Source organism: Tachysurus vachellii, chromosome 11 (genome assembly GCF_030014155.1).
Source record: "Tachysurus vachellii isolate PV-2020 chromosome 11, HZAU_Pvac_v1, whole genome shotgun sequence".
NCBI lineage: Eukaryota > Metazoa > Chordata > Actinopteri > Siluriformes > Bagridae > Tachysurus > Tachysurus vachellii.
Genome location: NC_083470.1, coordinates 4421786 through 4436734, shown reverse-complemented (window position 1 = coordinate 4436734; position 14949 = coordinate 4421786). Strand labels below are relative to the sequence as shown.

General features: G+C 37.2%; 1 long non-coding RNA gene across 3 annotated transcripts; it reads right to left on the bottom strand.

Annotated features, from left to right (window-relative positions):
- Positions 1-7771: 7771 nt before the first annotated feature.
- Positions 7772-14436, bottom strand: LOC132853966 (uncharacterized). Of its 3 annotated transcripts, none has more exons than XR_009649213.1 (4): positions 14359-14436; positions 14125-14239; positions 13916-13973; positions 7772-12222 (listed from the first exon to the last, which is right to left on the bottom strand). It is a non-coding gene; the product is annotated as an uncharacterized LOC132853966 (long non-coding RNA). The 3 variants fall into 3 exon arrangements; XR_009649211.1 differs by having other exon boundaries at positions 14135-14239; XR_009649212.1 differs by lacking the exon at positions 14359-14436 and having other exon boundaries at positions 14074-14143.
- Between the last annotated feature and the right edge of the window lie 513 nt (positions 14437-14949).

The window sequence follows — 14949 nt, the reverse complement described above, 5'->3', positions numbered from 1 at the left end:
GTTCCAGACCTGCGTCTGGTTTGTGTGTGGTGGAAGAAATCCAGCCAACTGAGCGAATGCTCTCTCCATGTACGGGCACGGGGGGATCCGTCGTACACGCTCCGTCTCTTCTTCCTCCCATACTCATCATCCAAACACATAAACGATCCCCACTCAGTCCAAACCGAGAGCACGTTCTCTCACACACTCATCTCCTGAACACATAAACCATTCTCTGTGTAAGTGAAGAGCTGAGAGACTCATGCTCAGTCCAACCTAAACATTTACCAGGTGAAAAACCTCAACTCAAGAGGTCTACTTAGGCTGAGCCTTCATTAACATTCTCTCAAGAATTGAGAGAGAGAGAGAGAGAGAGAGAGAGAGAGAGAGAGAGAGAGAGAGAGAGAGATATGAGGAGATGTGAGGAGATGTGAGGAGATAAAGAAGAAAGAGAATTTAATTGAATTTGATAAAAATCTATTATAATGTATTTTTAATTAAATTAAAAACAAGACAATTACATTAATTCAAAAGTAACGAGAAAAATCCAAGAGAGAGAGAAATGTAAGGAAAGGTGAAGAAGAAAGAGAATGTTAGAAAGAAAGAAAGAAAGAAAGAAAGAAAGAAAGAAAGAAAGAAAGAAAGAAAGAAAGAGAGCACAATCGTTATTAATAATAAAATGCAATACCCAGATGTGGCCAATACACTAAAAACACTAAATTAAGCTATTTTCTTTTACTATAATGTCTTTAATTCAATTAATTCAACAGTAACAAGAAGAATCTGAGAGAGAGAAATGTAAGGAGAGGTGAAGAATAAATAGAATTTTAGAAGGAACGAAAGAGAGAGAGAGAGAGAGAGAGAGAGAGAGAGAGAGAGAGAGAGAGAGAGAGAGAGAGAGATTAATTAAAACAAGACAATTCCATTAATTCAACAGTAACGAGAAAAATCTGAGAGAGAGAAATGGAAAGAAAGAAAGAAAGAAAGAAAGAAAGAAAGAAAGTGTGAGGAGAGAGGTAAATAAGAGTGTTAAAAAGAAAGAAAGAAGGAAAGACAGAGAGAGAGATTAATTAAAACAAGACAATTCCATTAATTCAACAGTAACGAGAAAAATCTGAGAGAGAGAAATGGAAAGAAAGAAAGAAAGAAAGAAAGAAAGAAAGAAAGTGTGAGGAGAGAGGTACACAGAGCGAGAGAGAGCTAGAGAGAGAGATAGAGAGAGAGAGCACTATCATTATTAATAATAAAATGCAATACACAGATGTGACCACTAGAGGGCCAACACACTGAGAAAAAAACACTGAATTAATCAAGCTATTTTCACCGATTAATGTGTTTTTTTTAAGTCTTTTTAAAACACTTAATCTAAAATATATTGTCTGTAATTAAAACAAGACAATTCCATTAATTCAGGAGTAACGAGAAAAATCTGAGAGAAATGTAAGGAAAGGTGAAAGAAAGTAAGAAAGAAAGAAAGAAAGAAAGAAAGAAAGAAAGAAAGAAAGAAAGAAAGAAAGAAAGAAAGAAAGAAAGAAAGAAAGAAAGAAAGTGTGAGGAGAAAGATGAAGAAGAAAGAGTGTGTTAGAAAGAAAGAAAGAAAGAAAGAAACAAGGAAAGAAAGAAAGACAGACAGACGGAAATTAATCTGTTAATCAACCTCAGTTCTGAGGTTCAAAACTACTAAACATTTGAAAATACAACACAAAATTTTAACTTTTTAATTACTAATTTAAATTGTGATTATTTTTAATATTAAATAATGCGAACTGTTTTTTTTTAACCTTGTATCACAGTTTTGGATTTGTCAAAGATTACTAACAACATTGGCTTTTATGCATTGTTTTAAAAGTCTTAAAATAGTCTTTTAATAGTATTGTTTTCACTGATTGACCCTGACATTAAAAAAACATGCATTCTTGCTTGTTAATGGTTTTGTATTTTTACTTTTGACCAAAAGGTGGCGCCATTACCCCACTACACAAAAAAGCTTATTTTCAGGATTTTGTACATAGAGTTCTATGGAGGATATCGGCACACTATTTTGTGTGTGTGTGTGTGTGTGTGTGTGTGTGTGTGTGTGTGTGTGAGAGAGAGAGAGAGAGAGAGAGAGAGAGAGAGAGAGAGAGAGAGAGAGAGAGAAAGAAAGAAAGGAAGGAAGAAAGAAAAAAAGAAAGAAAGAAAAAAGAAAGTGAAAGGAGATAGAGAGAGATTCAGGTGGTTGTGTTAGAAAGAAATAAAGATAGATAGATAGATAGATAGATAGATAGATAGATAGATAGAGAGATAGAGAGATAGATAGATAGATAGATAGATAGATATAGTGAGAAGAGAGATGAAGAAGGAAGAAAGAGATAGGCGATAGAAAGAGAAAACAGAGAGAGAGAGTGAGGAGAAAGACAGAGACTTGAGGAGTCAGAGAGCAATGTGTGTGTATGGGTGTGTGTGTGTGTGAGAGAGCATTCATTATCATTATTAAAAATAAAATACAATACACAGATGTGTCCACTAGTGGGCTACTAAAGTACTATCAGTACTAAACCCATTTACCTAAAAGAACATGTAGGCGAGACGCATGAATACAGTTCCAAAATACAACTTTATTTATACACAAATCATCTAATAAGAACAATATTACAATGGTTACGCCACACTGTTACATATGTCATTAGTCCTCGAGGGACACACACACAGACAACACAAAAACAAGACAAAATACCCGGCTGAGGTCCCCAAGGGAGAGAAGCAATAATTTGCGCACGTAAGTTAACCACGAGTACAACTCACAGCTCCCCGTGCACTCACATCAAACCATCACACCCAGTGTACACGACACACACAGAGAAAACCACCACCTAAACAGAGAGAAGATCCTTCTACCCGTGGGAGCCTCCAGCCACTAAAGCAAAAGAAAGAATAATCAATAAATAAGAGACATACTGCTTCAGTCGATGGAAGACACTTTGATGAAAAGAAATATAAAAATCCCCTCAAAAAGACTTTCACAAATAGGACCATGAATCAGAAACCCAAAAACCCAAAATTTACCTTCCACAGGAAGTAAACAGTTTATACAAACACACCAGTCTGCTCTCAGGGGACAAATTTTGTGCATTTACATTAGCCACCAATTAACTGGAAGTTCAGCAGTCGTTCAGCTAACTACCGGAGCACCCGAAGGAAAACAAGTCACCCAAAGGGGCAAAAGGCAAGCTAGGATTGCACAAACAGATCATGGAATGTTACACACAAGAAATACTTTACAAAACAGCTAATTGCTAACTGCACATACCTGCAGCTTTTGCCAGCCAAACATAGGAACAACCCGAACGTGACACATTCCGGCTATTGCCAATCGGCTTTTAAGTAGGAAGTACACGCTGCTAATTGGTGAACATGACTTTCGATCATTCATACGCTTAATTCCGTTACAATCCACCCCAAGTTTCTGCACCCGCGCCCCGACGGTGGACTAAACCTCCACACTCTGAACTCTTAATTCCAAGGTCAGAAAACAAAGGCACATCTGTTCTAACCACTGTACTCATAATACCTGCTCCTGCTGATCGAGGAAGGTGGTGTATATTTGAGTGCTGCCCAGCAGTACTCCATCCTGTCCTCCGCACCACACTTGACCCTGTCACAGAAGAATTAAATGGAAAATTGATTTCAGACTGCAAGGCTACTTCAAACTCAGGCCCTCCCTGCACCCTACAGGTTTCACCAGATGGCATCTCCTCTGAATCCTGAGGAACACAATCAACCTGCTGTGTCTCGGGCACCAAGATGAACAAATAGTCCTTATCCATCTTTTCTTCACTAGGCTGCGCCAATTCAATTATCGGGCTATCCAACAAGTCAGGAGGACTCCTACAGATCTAAGCCTTCAACAAAGATTGACACATGTTTAACTTGATTCAAATCTGTTATAGGTGCGATAGTATACACCATACTGTACCTCCCTGCCTAGGCCCCTTTATGACCTGGTACACCACTGAACTCCAAAGGTTCTGCATTTTATGCCACCTCTCATACTGTGATTGTGGAGATATACCAGCAGACCTTACTTCAATGGTGCTTCTCGTACATGCAGATCATGCCGAGCCTTCCGACGGCCCGCCATGACGCAATGCACAGTTGCTCATAAATGCACTCAAAAACACCCTGTAAGCAGTCCTGATGCTTCAACACCCACCGGTGTACGCTACCTGCTAAATGTTCTTCGACACTACCCATCAGGAAATCTACTGGAATTCTAGGTTCCTGCCAGAACATCAAAAAATTTAGAAATTCCCAAGTTGGAAAGTCGTGTTATAGGCAAAAAGTACCTGTGGAAGACAAATCTCCAAATTGCTGAACACTCCCCAGAAACTATAAATAAAACATAAATAAATAAAACATACAAAGAAAAACCCAGACAGCAACCCCCTCACAATGGCAGGAAGACGACAATGTTATCACGGAATTAAACAGAGACACTGTTTATTTATTTATGTGTTGCATTATAGCGGCCACAAGTGACAGCATCCTCGCAAAGAGAAGACTAATATTTTTTTAAATCCCCTGCATGAACTAACAATGTGAATGTCTTCAAACAACAATAATAACTAGATTTGTAAAGTTTGTTGCGACAAACTTTGATGTTGGCTTTGACGAGGTAAGTATTCGCAAAGGCCGGTGCTTTTTGGAGGCGAGTGGACATAAGGGTCAGTGTTTCTTTTGGAGGCAAGTGGACAGAAACATAGGGTGCCAAAACATTTGGAGGCAAGTGGAGATAAGCATGTGACGTCATCTGAATACTCCTGAGGAAGTTCCCCTCATTGGGCTGACTGTTTTGATATGTCACATGTTCATGTTGTGCTAATTTTGATTTTGCCGCAGCCCCGCCCCCAAAATATGCAAAATCAAAAAACTGGACATGACATATCAAAACACTCACAACAATGAGGGGAACTTCCTCACGTGTATTCTGATGATGTCACGTGACGTCACGTGATGTCACGTGACATCATCAGAATACACGTGAGGAAGTTCCCCTCATTGTTGTGAGTGTTTTGATATGTCATGTCCAGTTTTTTGATTTTGCATATTTTGGGGGCGGGGCTGCGGCACAACCGAAAGGCCAGTCAGTACACCAATTTAAGCTTGCCGAGTTATAAACCTCCAAAGTTTATAATGGGAGTCTATGGGAAAAAAGGCCAATTTGAGACCCGGTACCGGAAGTACCGGTACTCGGATCACTTAGAAAAGTAATAGCAACAAACATCAGACCAGCGTCTACAACATATCCGAATTTGGTGCATGTGGCTCAAAAGCTCTAGGCCGCATTAAATTTTATACATTTTTGTCTAAGCTGAAATAGGAAAACAGAATGTTGGCTTCTACAAACATAATAACTAAACCCTACTGGACACATCACAAAAGCAGTGCTCCCTGGACAATAAACTGGACTACATCTGACTTGAACGCACTACACGGCGAGAGTATAGAAACTGTTGTGACTTTGTTTTCACTTTGTTCCCCCCCCCACCCCCACCCCCCCATGAGGCACATCAGAACCACCCTCACTGGACCCCCTACAGTTCGCATATCATCCAAACTGCTCCATGGATGATGCCATTGCCACGGCCCTTCATTTAGCCCTCATTCACCTGGAGAATAAAGACACTTAAGTATAAATGCTGTTATACATTTATACTTTAGTTCATCATTCAACATTCAGAGACTTCAGTCAGTCCGGATCTGGAACAGCATCTCCAGCACCACCACACTGAGTACTGGAGCCCCTCAGGGCTGCATGCTCAGCCCACTGCTGTTCAGCTTGCTGACCCACAACTGTGCAGCAATGCACAGATCGAACCATATGATCATATCACTTGACTTGAGAGAGAGAGAGAGAGAGAGAGAGAGAGAGAGAGAGAGAGAGAGAGCATTCATTATCCTTATTAATAATAAAATGCAACAAACAGATGTGACCACTAGATGGCCAACAAGTACTAAAATGTGTGAATATTAAATGTGAATATTTAAATATAGAAGTGCTGTAAAATAAAAAGTTGAATAAAAGATTTCTTCAAGTATCAAGTGCAGTACAGCGCTTTAAGGGATGAATCGTACAAAATGAACTGAGTACACTGAAAAAAACGATTTTGGTAAAAACAAGTAAATGTTATAAATTAATCAAGCTATTTTCATCATTATAATGTGTTTTTTTTAGTCTTTTTAAAATACTTAATCTAAAATTTATTGTCTGTAATAAAAACAAGGCAATTCCAATAATTCAGCAGTAACAAGAAAAAAAATCTGAGAGAAAGAAATAAAAGAAAGAGTTGAAGAAGAAAGAGAGTGCTAGAAAAAAGAAAGAAAGAAAGAAAGAAAGAAAGAAAGAAAGAAAGAAAGAAAGAAGTGTGAGGGGAGAGGTGTGATGGAGAGAGAGGTTATATAAAGAGGAAACAGAGAGTGAGGAGGAAGACAATAGACTTGAGGAGACAGAGAGAAATTTGTGTGTGAGACAGACAGACAGAGAGAGAGTAAAAGTGTTTTTTAAGTCTTTTTAAAATAATTAACTTAATCCAAAATATATTGTCTGTAATAAAAACAAGCCAATTCCATTAATTCAACAGTAACGAGAAAAAAATCTGAAGACATGAATTGCAACACAAAAGTGATCGTTTGTCAGTAGCTCACATTAGCCGCCCTTTAACTTTCCTGAGTGGGAACTATTTTCCTGTGGACTTCGGATTTCAGATTTCTGTAAGGAAACATTTTATAACAATTTTTATATTGTGTTTGTGCTTCAAGCCTTGAACTAGCAGTGTTTTGTGTTGTGTTTGTGGTTGAACAGTGCCCATTAAAATGTGTTAAATTTAAATAATATATAGTATGTATATGTATATGTATATGTATATATGTAAATAATATTGTGTATGTATGCAATATTATTTACATATATACATAAACATACATTATTTAAATTTATATATGTAAATAATATTGTGTATGTATACAATATTATTTACATATATATACATATACATACATTATTTAAATTTATATATGTAAATAATATTGTGTATGTATACACAACAGCTCTTTTTTTACTTTTTAATTACTAATTTAAGTTGTGATGGTATAGAAATACACAGAAAATGACATTTTAATTATTAAGAAAAGCAAACTGTTTTTTTTTGTTTTGTTTTGTTTTTTTTTACCTTGTATCACAGTCTTGGATATTTGGGCTTGGATATCTTGGCTTTTATGCATTGTTGGGTTTTGTGCAGCATCAGATTTAAAAATTTTCTCCCTTAAAGCTATGGTTAAGGCTATTACATTAAAAAACATGCATTCTTGCTAATTCTTGCTGTTAATAGTTAAATAAATAAATAAATAAATAAATAAATAAATAAATTCAGACCTTTTTTTCCATATCCTTTTATCCTTGGTAAAAACAAGTAAATGTTACATAAATTAATCAAGCTATTTCCATTGATTATAATGTGTTTTTTACATTTGATTTGATTATAAATTTTGATTATAAGCTTTGATTATAAAGTCTTTTTTAAATACTTAATACTTAATTCAAAATATATTGTCTGTAATTAAAACAAGACAATTCCATTAATTCAACAGTAACAAGAAAAAAATCTGAAGACATAAATTGCAACAGAAAAGTGATCGTTTATCGCATACTCACATTAGCCGCCCTTTAACTTTCCTGAGTGGGAACTATTTTTTCTGTGGACTTCGGCTTTCAGATTTCAGTAAGGAAACTCTATATAACAATTTTTATGTTCAATTCAATTCAGGTTTATTTGTATAACGCTTTTAACAATTGAAATTGTCTCAAAGCAGCTTTACAGAACATAAACATAGAACAAAAGTTTTTATAAAGAATAATATAAAGATTAATAGAATGTAAAATTCAAGATTAATATTATATAGATTTAGTTCACAATGTGTATGTATTTATCCCCAATGAGCAAGTCTGAGGTGACTCAGGCAGCAGAGGCGAGGAAAAACTCCCTTAGACGGTAAAGGAAGAAACCTTAAGAGGAACCAGACTCAAAGGGGAACCCATCCTCATATGGGTGACACTGGAGGGTGTGATTATAAAAATACAGTCAAACAGATGTTGTATAGATGCAAAAGATCACATGGAGTTCACATCTTTTTAGTATCGCAGAGTCTGACTGGAACTGGTAGATGTCTAGATGCCTCAGGATTCGCTGAGTCGGCCTCGTCTCAGTGGAGGTCCAAAATCTTCACCGCACGGAAGACGATCGGAGCTGGTACAGTTTCTGGTTGCCTCGGGATGGGTAGAAAGAGAGAAGCAGTGAAGAGGGATTAACATATCTGCTGTTCATAATATTTGCAAGTCTGATATAATAGTGCCCAGTATTATGGGATGTAATATGTGTATGCCTGATTAAAGAGATGAGTTTTTAATCTACATTTACAGTAAACTGGGTTTAATGCGTTTAACATTTAAAGTGTGTCTGAGCCCAGAACACTATCAGGAAGACTATTCCAAAGTTTGGGAGCTAAATATGAAAACGCTCTACCACCTTTAGTAGACTTTAATATTCTTGGAACTACCAGAAGTCCTGAGTTTTGTGATGTCAGAGAGCGTGAAGGATTGTAACGTGTTAGAAGACTAGTTAGATACATGGGAGCTAAACCATTAAGAGCCTTATATTAGCCAGTGTAGAGATGATAAAATTGGGGTTATATGATCATACTTTCTTGTCCTAGTGAGAACTCTGGCAGCTGCATTCTGGACTAATTGTAGCCTATTAATTAAAGATGCAGGACAACCACCTAGTAATGCATTACAATAGTCCAGTCTAGAAGTCATGAATGCATGAACTAGCTTTCCGCATCAGATACAGACAGGATGTTTCTCAGCTTGGCAATATTTCTAAGGTGAAAGAAGGCTGTTTTTGTGGTATGGCCGATATGATTTTCAAAAGACAGGTTGCTGTCTAATATAACACTCAGGTCTTTCACTGTCAAGCTACTAGTAACAGTACATCCCTCTAAATGGAAGTTGAATTGTGAGAGTTTCTGTGTACTGAAGGCTGTGGACCGATAAGTAGTATTTCTGTCTTATCGGAGTTTAATAACAGAAAATTACAGCTCATCCAATCTTTTATCTCTCTAAGGCACTAAGTTAATTTGGACAATTCAGCTATTTCATCTGGTTTTGATGAGATATATAACTGTGCATAATCAGTGTAACAGTGGAAATTAATCCCATGTCTTCTAATCATGTTCCCTAATGGAAGCATGTATATCGAGAAGAGCAGGGGTCCAAGAACTGATCCTTGAGGAACCCCATAATTAACTGGCAATAAACTGGAGGATTCACCATTTAATTCTACAAAATGGGATCGATCAGACAGGTAGGATCTAAACCAACTTAAAGCCTGTCCATGAATACCTGTGTAATTTTGTAAATGATCTAGGAGAATGTTGTGATCTATAGTGTCGAGTACAGCACTAAGGTCAAGTAGAACTAATAGTGACATACAGTCTTGGTCCGAAGCTAAGAACAAGTAATTTGTAACTTTAACAAGTGCAGTTTCTGTGCTATGATGGGGCCTGAAACCTGACTGAAACTCTTCAAAGATATTGTTCTCCTGCAAGAATGTTGTGTTTGTGGTTAAAGCATTGAACCAGCAGTGTTTTATGTTGTGTTTGTGGTTGAACAGTGCCCTGTATACCATTAAAATGTGTTCAATTTAAATAATGTATGTATATGTATATATGTAAATAATATTGTGTATGCATACACAACAGCTCTTTTTTTTATCTTTTAATTACTTATTTAAGTTGTGATGTCATTAACTTACACAGAAAATGCCTTATTTTTCATTCATTCATTCATTTTCTACCGCTTATCCGAACTACCTCGGGTCACGGGGAGTCTGTGCCTATTTCAGGTGTCATCGGGCATCAAGGCAGGATACACCCTGGACGGAGTGCCAACCCATCGCAGGGCACACACACACACACACTTTCATTCACTCACGCAGTCACACACTACAGACAATTTTCCAGAGATGCCAATCAACCTACCATGCATGTCTTTGGACCAGGGGAGGAAACCGGAGTACCCGGAGGAATCCCCAGAGGCACGGGGAGAACATGCAAACTCCACACACACAAGGTGGAGGCGGGAATCGAACCCCCAACCCTGGAGGTGTGAGGCGAACGTGCTAACCACTAAGTCACCGTGCCCCCTAGGGCCAACACACTAAGGGGAAAAACACTGAATTAATCAAGCAATTTTAATCGATTATAATGTCTTTTTTTTAATGTTTTTAAAATACTTAACTTAATCTTAAATGTATTGTCTGTAACAGTAACGAGAAAAATCTGAGAGAGAGAAATGTAACTTGGTTTTGGAACTTGGATATTTGTGCTTGGATATCTTGGCTTTTATGCATTGTTAGGTTTTGTGCAGCATCAGATTTAAAATTTTCTCCCTCATGACTGGCATTATAATCACATTTTTTTCATTGCACGGCTATGACATTAAAAAACATGCATTCTTGCTTGTTAATGGTTAAATAAATAAATAAATAAATAGATAGATAAATTAGTCAGACCGTTTATACATATATTAAAATATAATACATTTTAAAAAAACACTTTGTGTTTTTTTACATTGTGATTACTTAACGCATTTTTCCAGAATCGTTTGCGTAAGTTTGGGCTTTAAACACAAAACGTTAATGCATCGTAACATCTGTGTGTTTACAGTAAGTATAAAATTCATTTATTACGTAAATCAGTGAATCAGTTTGAGATCATTTTGGGGTGAATTACATGCTTCCTGAACTAGAGATTGGAATAAGTAAACCATGAACATGAATTAATTATTCATTCATCTTCTACCGCTTATCCGAACTACCTCGGGTCACGGGGAGCCTGTGCCTATCTCAGGCGTCATCGGGCATCAAGGCAGGATACACCCTGGACGGAGTGCCAACCCATCACAGGGCACACACACACACACACTCTCATTCACTCACACACTCACACACTACGGACAATTTTCCAGAGATGCCAATCAACCTACCATGCATGTCTTTGGACCGGGGAGGAAACCGGAGTACCCGGAGGAAACCCCCGAGGCACGGGGAGAACATGCAAACTCCACACACACAAGGTGGAGGCAGGAATCGAACCCCCAACCCTGGAGGTGTGAGGCGAACGTGCTAACCACTAAGCCACCGTGCCCCCCTGAATTAATTATTAGAAACAAACAAAAAAAAGACTATTGTACATTTCTACAAATTCTGCACAATTCTGTCGAAAATTCACAAACGACAAAATTTCAAACGCAAAAAGAGATTTTAGCGGCATCCTGGGGCGTGTATCATTATTGACGTACAATAAATATATATTTTACCACTAGATGGCAGCTGTGTCTTACATTAACCCTAAACCAGCGTTGACTTACATAAGTATCTCTAAGTATGGGGTTTAAGATTAAGATATTAAACCCAGAGCATTTGTTAAATAAATAAATAAATAAAAACATTTTAAAAATTAATCACAGTCTGAACGCGACGGCTGATCTTTCTGCTCACACCACTGGCATGTCCTGGATTGCTGTGGCACACAATATACAGTACAGTACATACTTGTCCTCACACAGCATTAAAAAAACAAACATTACAGGTTCCAGGTGTTCTGGATTTATAAAACAGCACTTGAATTATTAAGAATTCAGCATTTATTTGGTTTGTTCTTGTTTTCTCTTGTCTCCAGTGAGTCAGAGTGATTCAGAGTTTTTGTTGAATTACTACAGTAATAGACTTTGATGGATTGAGAAATTTCCTTTTTACTTCTGAACTTTCCATGACTTTACAGTAGAACAGCATATCAGGATCGTGAAATGATACTCAAACAGTATGTACGCTCTTCGATTCAACGCGGCTTCTTGACTGTGACTTTCGTGGAACACTCGTTCAAAATAAAGAGGAGGAGGCGAGTTTCTCTTACAACCCCACCTTTATTTGTAACTACATTTACAAATAAAGGTGGGGTTGTAAGAGAAACTCCATAGCCCCTAGTTTGGGTACTCAGTGTTCCCCTGGGTTATGCAGTGTTCTGGTTATTGGATGTTTCATTGTTCTGGGTTCAAGAAAAAGATTACAGGCTTTGATGCTACCTTACACTTTCTGCTCTGAGGTCCATGCAGAATCAGCTGTCAGTGCCACATGCAGTCATTGCAAACTGTGAAACACACACGTCCACGATGAGTCACACACACACACACACACACACACACACACACACACACACACACACACACACACACACACACACACACACACACACACACCATTTTTAGACATTGAAGGCTGGGCTCTTCAGGCCTCACTTTAGAGTGAGAGATGTTCTCAAATTTGATTTTTTTGTCATTTATACTCAGGGCTGTTATAGGGATTCATTTACAAATTTCTGACAATGTTTTACAAAAATTCATACATAAATACATAAGAATTTTATTGGCTGAGATTGACAGCTGCCTTAGAAATCTGCGTCTTATCAGTACATTTTTAAATACATTAATATATTATTATTATTATTATTATTATTATTATTATTATTATTATTATTATTATTATTATTATATGTTATTATTATTATTGTTATTAGTATTATTGTTCTTTCACAACACTACAGTAGATAAGGATCAGCATCTAAGTCACAAGTGCTCACAAGCTTCTGTAGACTATTGATTATTTTCTAGTAGAACAAATTAATAGAGCGTTTTGTGAATATTTTGCACACCTGAGTAACGTCATTTGCAGGAATGCACCGAATAACAACACATGTATTAATGTTCGGTAGAATAATGACGTTTTAAATGTCAGCTGACACGCTAATGGATGAAGATGGGCCAGAATTAGGTTAAGCACATTACTTGTGAACATAATGTAAGGAAAATCTTTTCTTACAGTCGAAGCTTAACTTTCTGTGACTGGAGTCTGGTTAATGTTATGTCTTCTAGGAAATTGTTTGGATATTGGCATAGTATGTAATATATAGTGGATCTTTTCCGCTAGTGTGTTAATCAGTTCTGGTTCTTAGATGATAGGAGTGGAATTTGATGAAATGAATGAAATTGGGGCATAGAGGCCTTTATTATCGTCACGTAGACTTTAAGAAAGAGATAGAAAGAGGGAGGAGAGAGAGAGAGTGAGGAGGAAGAGAAAGAGACTTGATGAGTCAGAGAGAAATGTGTGTGTGTGTGTGTGTGTGTGTGTGTGGGTGTGAGAGAGAGAGAGAGAGAGAGAGAGAGAGAGAGAGAGAGAGAGAGCATTCATTATCATTATTAATAATAAAATGCAATACATGTAACCACTAATCAGTACTAAAACCTATTTAACTAAAAGAAAATAATAAACGTTATCTCTAAACATGGCATATGTAATAAGATGAAGTTGAAGTTGGTTTATTCACCCAGAATTGGGTGGCAACAAATCATGTGGCACAATTACACACATTCACACACTACAGACAATTTAGAGATGCCAGTCAGCCTATAGTGCATGTCTTCAGACTAGTGGAGGAAGAAGAATTACTTATTTAATTATGTATTCAATTCATATACAGTGTTTTTATTAATATTAAATGTGGATATTTAAATATAGAATGTTAAAGTGCTGTAAAATGAGATTTTCCCTTATTCTGATGTTTGAACATTGACCTGAGTCTCCATGATTTTATACACTGCATAACTGTCACATGATAAGCTGACTGGATAACAACCGCATGAATATTTAGGTCTACAGGCTTGAACTCATAAAGTTCATAAAGTTCATGGTAATTGTAGTTCAGAAATCTGTCCTGAAAGGATTGTGAAATTTAATTTACATTTACAGCAAAAAGAAAAAGAGCAGTAATCGAAAACCAGTCTAACCTTTGACCACACCACTGCCGAATGCAGTCACGTCCACACAGCTGCTAACTGACCGCCACTGAAATAGAAAGTCGTTTACATTATTTACGACAACGATCTACAACGTGTACTATATCAAAAAGGCTTGGCTCATTTGATAAAGTGATGTCATAACTTACACCTGACCTGCGAAACAGTGCTTGGTTTACCTAGCTGAGCTATAATGTTACCTTTGCTCACCAATAAAATCGTGCTGCATGCTGCTTCCTTGCTTGGCAGGTCACTGATCAGGACAACAGCCTGCGTGTCATCTGACCTGCAGCCAAATTTTATGGAAATGTCTGTCTGAAATTAAGCACAGCACTGTATAATACCCCTACAAGATCTCAAGATCTCCTTTATAATGTCATCACTGTGAGAAGACAAGATTAGCTACAGTATTTCAGAAAAAAAAAACGTCTAACCTTAGCAAGGCAGCTGTAATGTCATGAGGCTAAACTTGGAGACATGTTGAAGCAAAGCATTGGAGGCTCTCCTTCTAGTGTAAGGGCAAAGTGGCAGATTACATCATTACTAGCATTCCAGACATTGTGTAGTGCAGCACAAGGCCTTCTTGGTGGCCTTTATTTTGGGTGACCCTTATGAATGTAAAAGCTTGATCTCCAACAAGTTGAAGGAGATTATGGCCTTCTGCGTGAGGTGAGGTAAAACTTATAAAAGTTTTATAAAGCTTTTCAGGTTATATAAGGTTGTTAGTTTAACCCTTATATCAGAGCACCACTGATAAAACCTTGGAGTAATAAACGTTTCAGTAAACAAAGCTGCTCATGATTACATGATCAGATTCTGCCTCGCTTATATGTTACTTATTAGCGAATACTACACTATCAAATATCAGTGTATGCTAGTCGGCTGTTAATTTAGACGACCTGTGGAACAAATGAATTTCTGACTCGTATAGAGCTGATACAAACAGGGACATTCAAGGTATAATGAAACTACAAGGGGATTAAAAAAAAGCGTCTTTTTTTGTTTTCAGTAAAAAAAAATGCAGT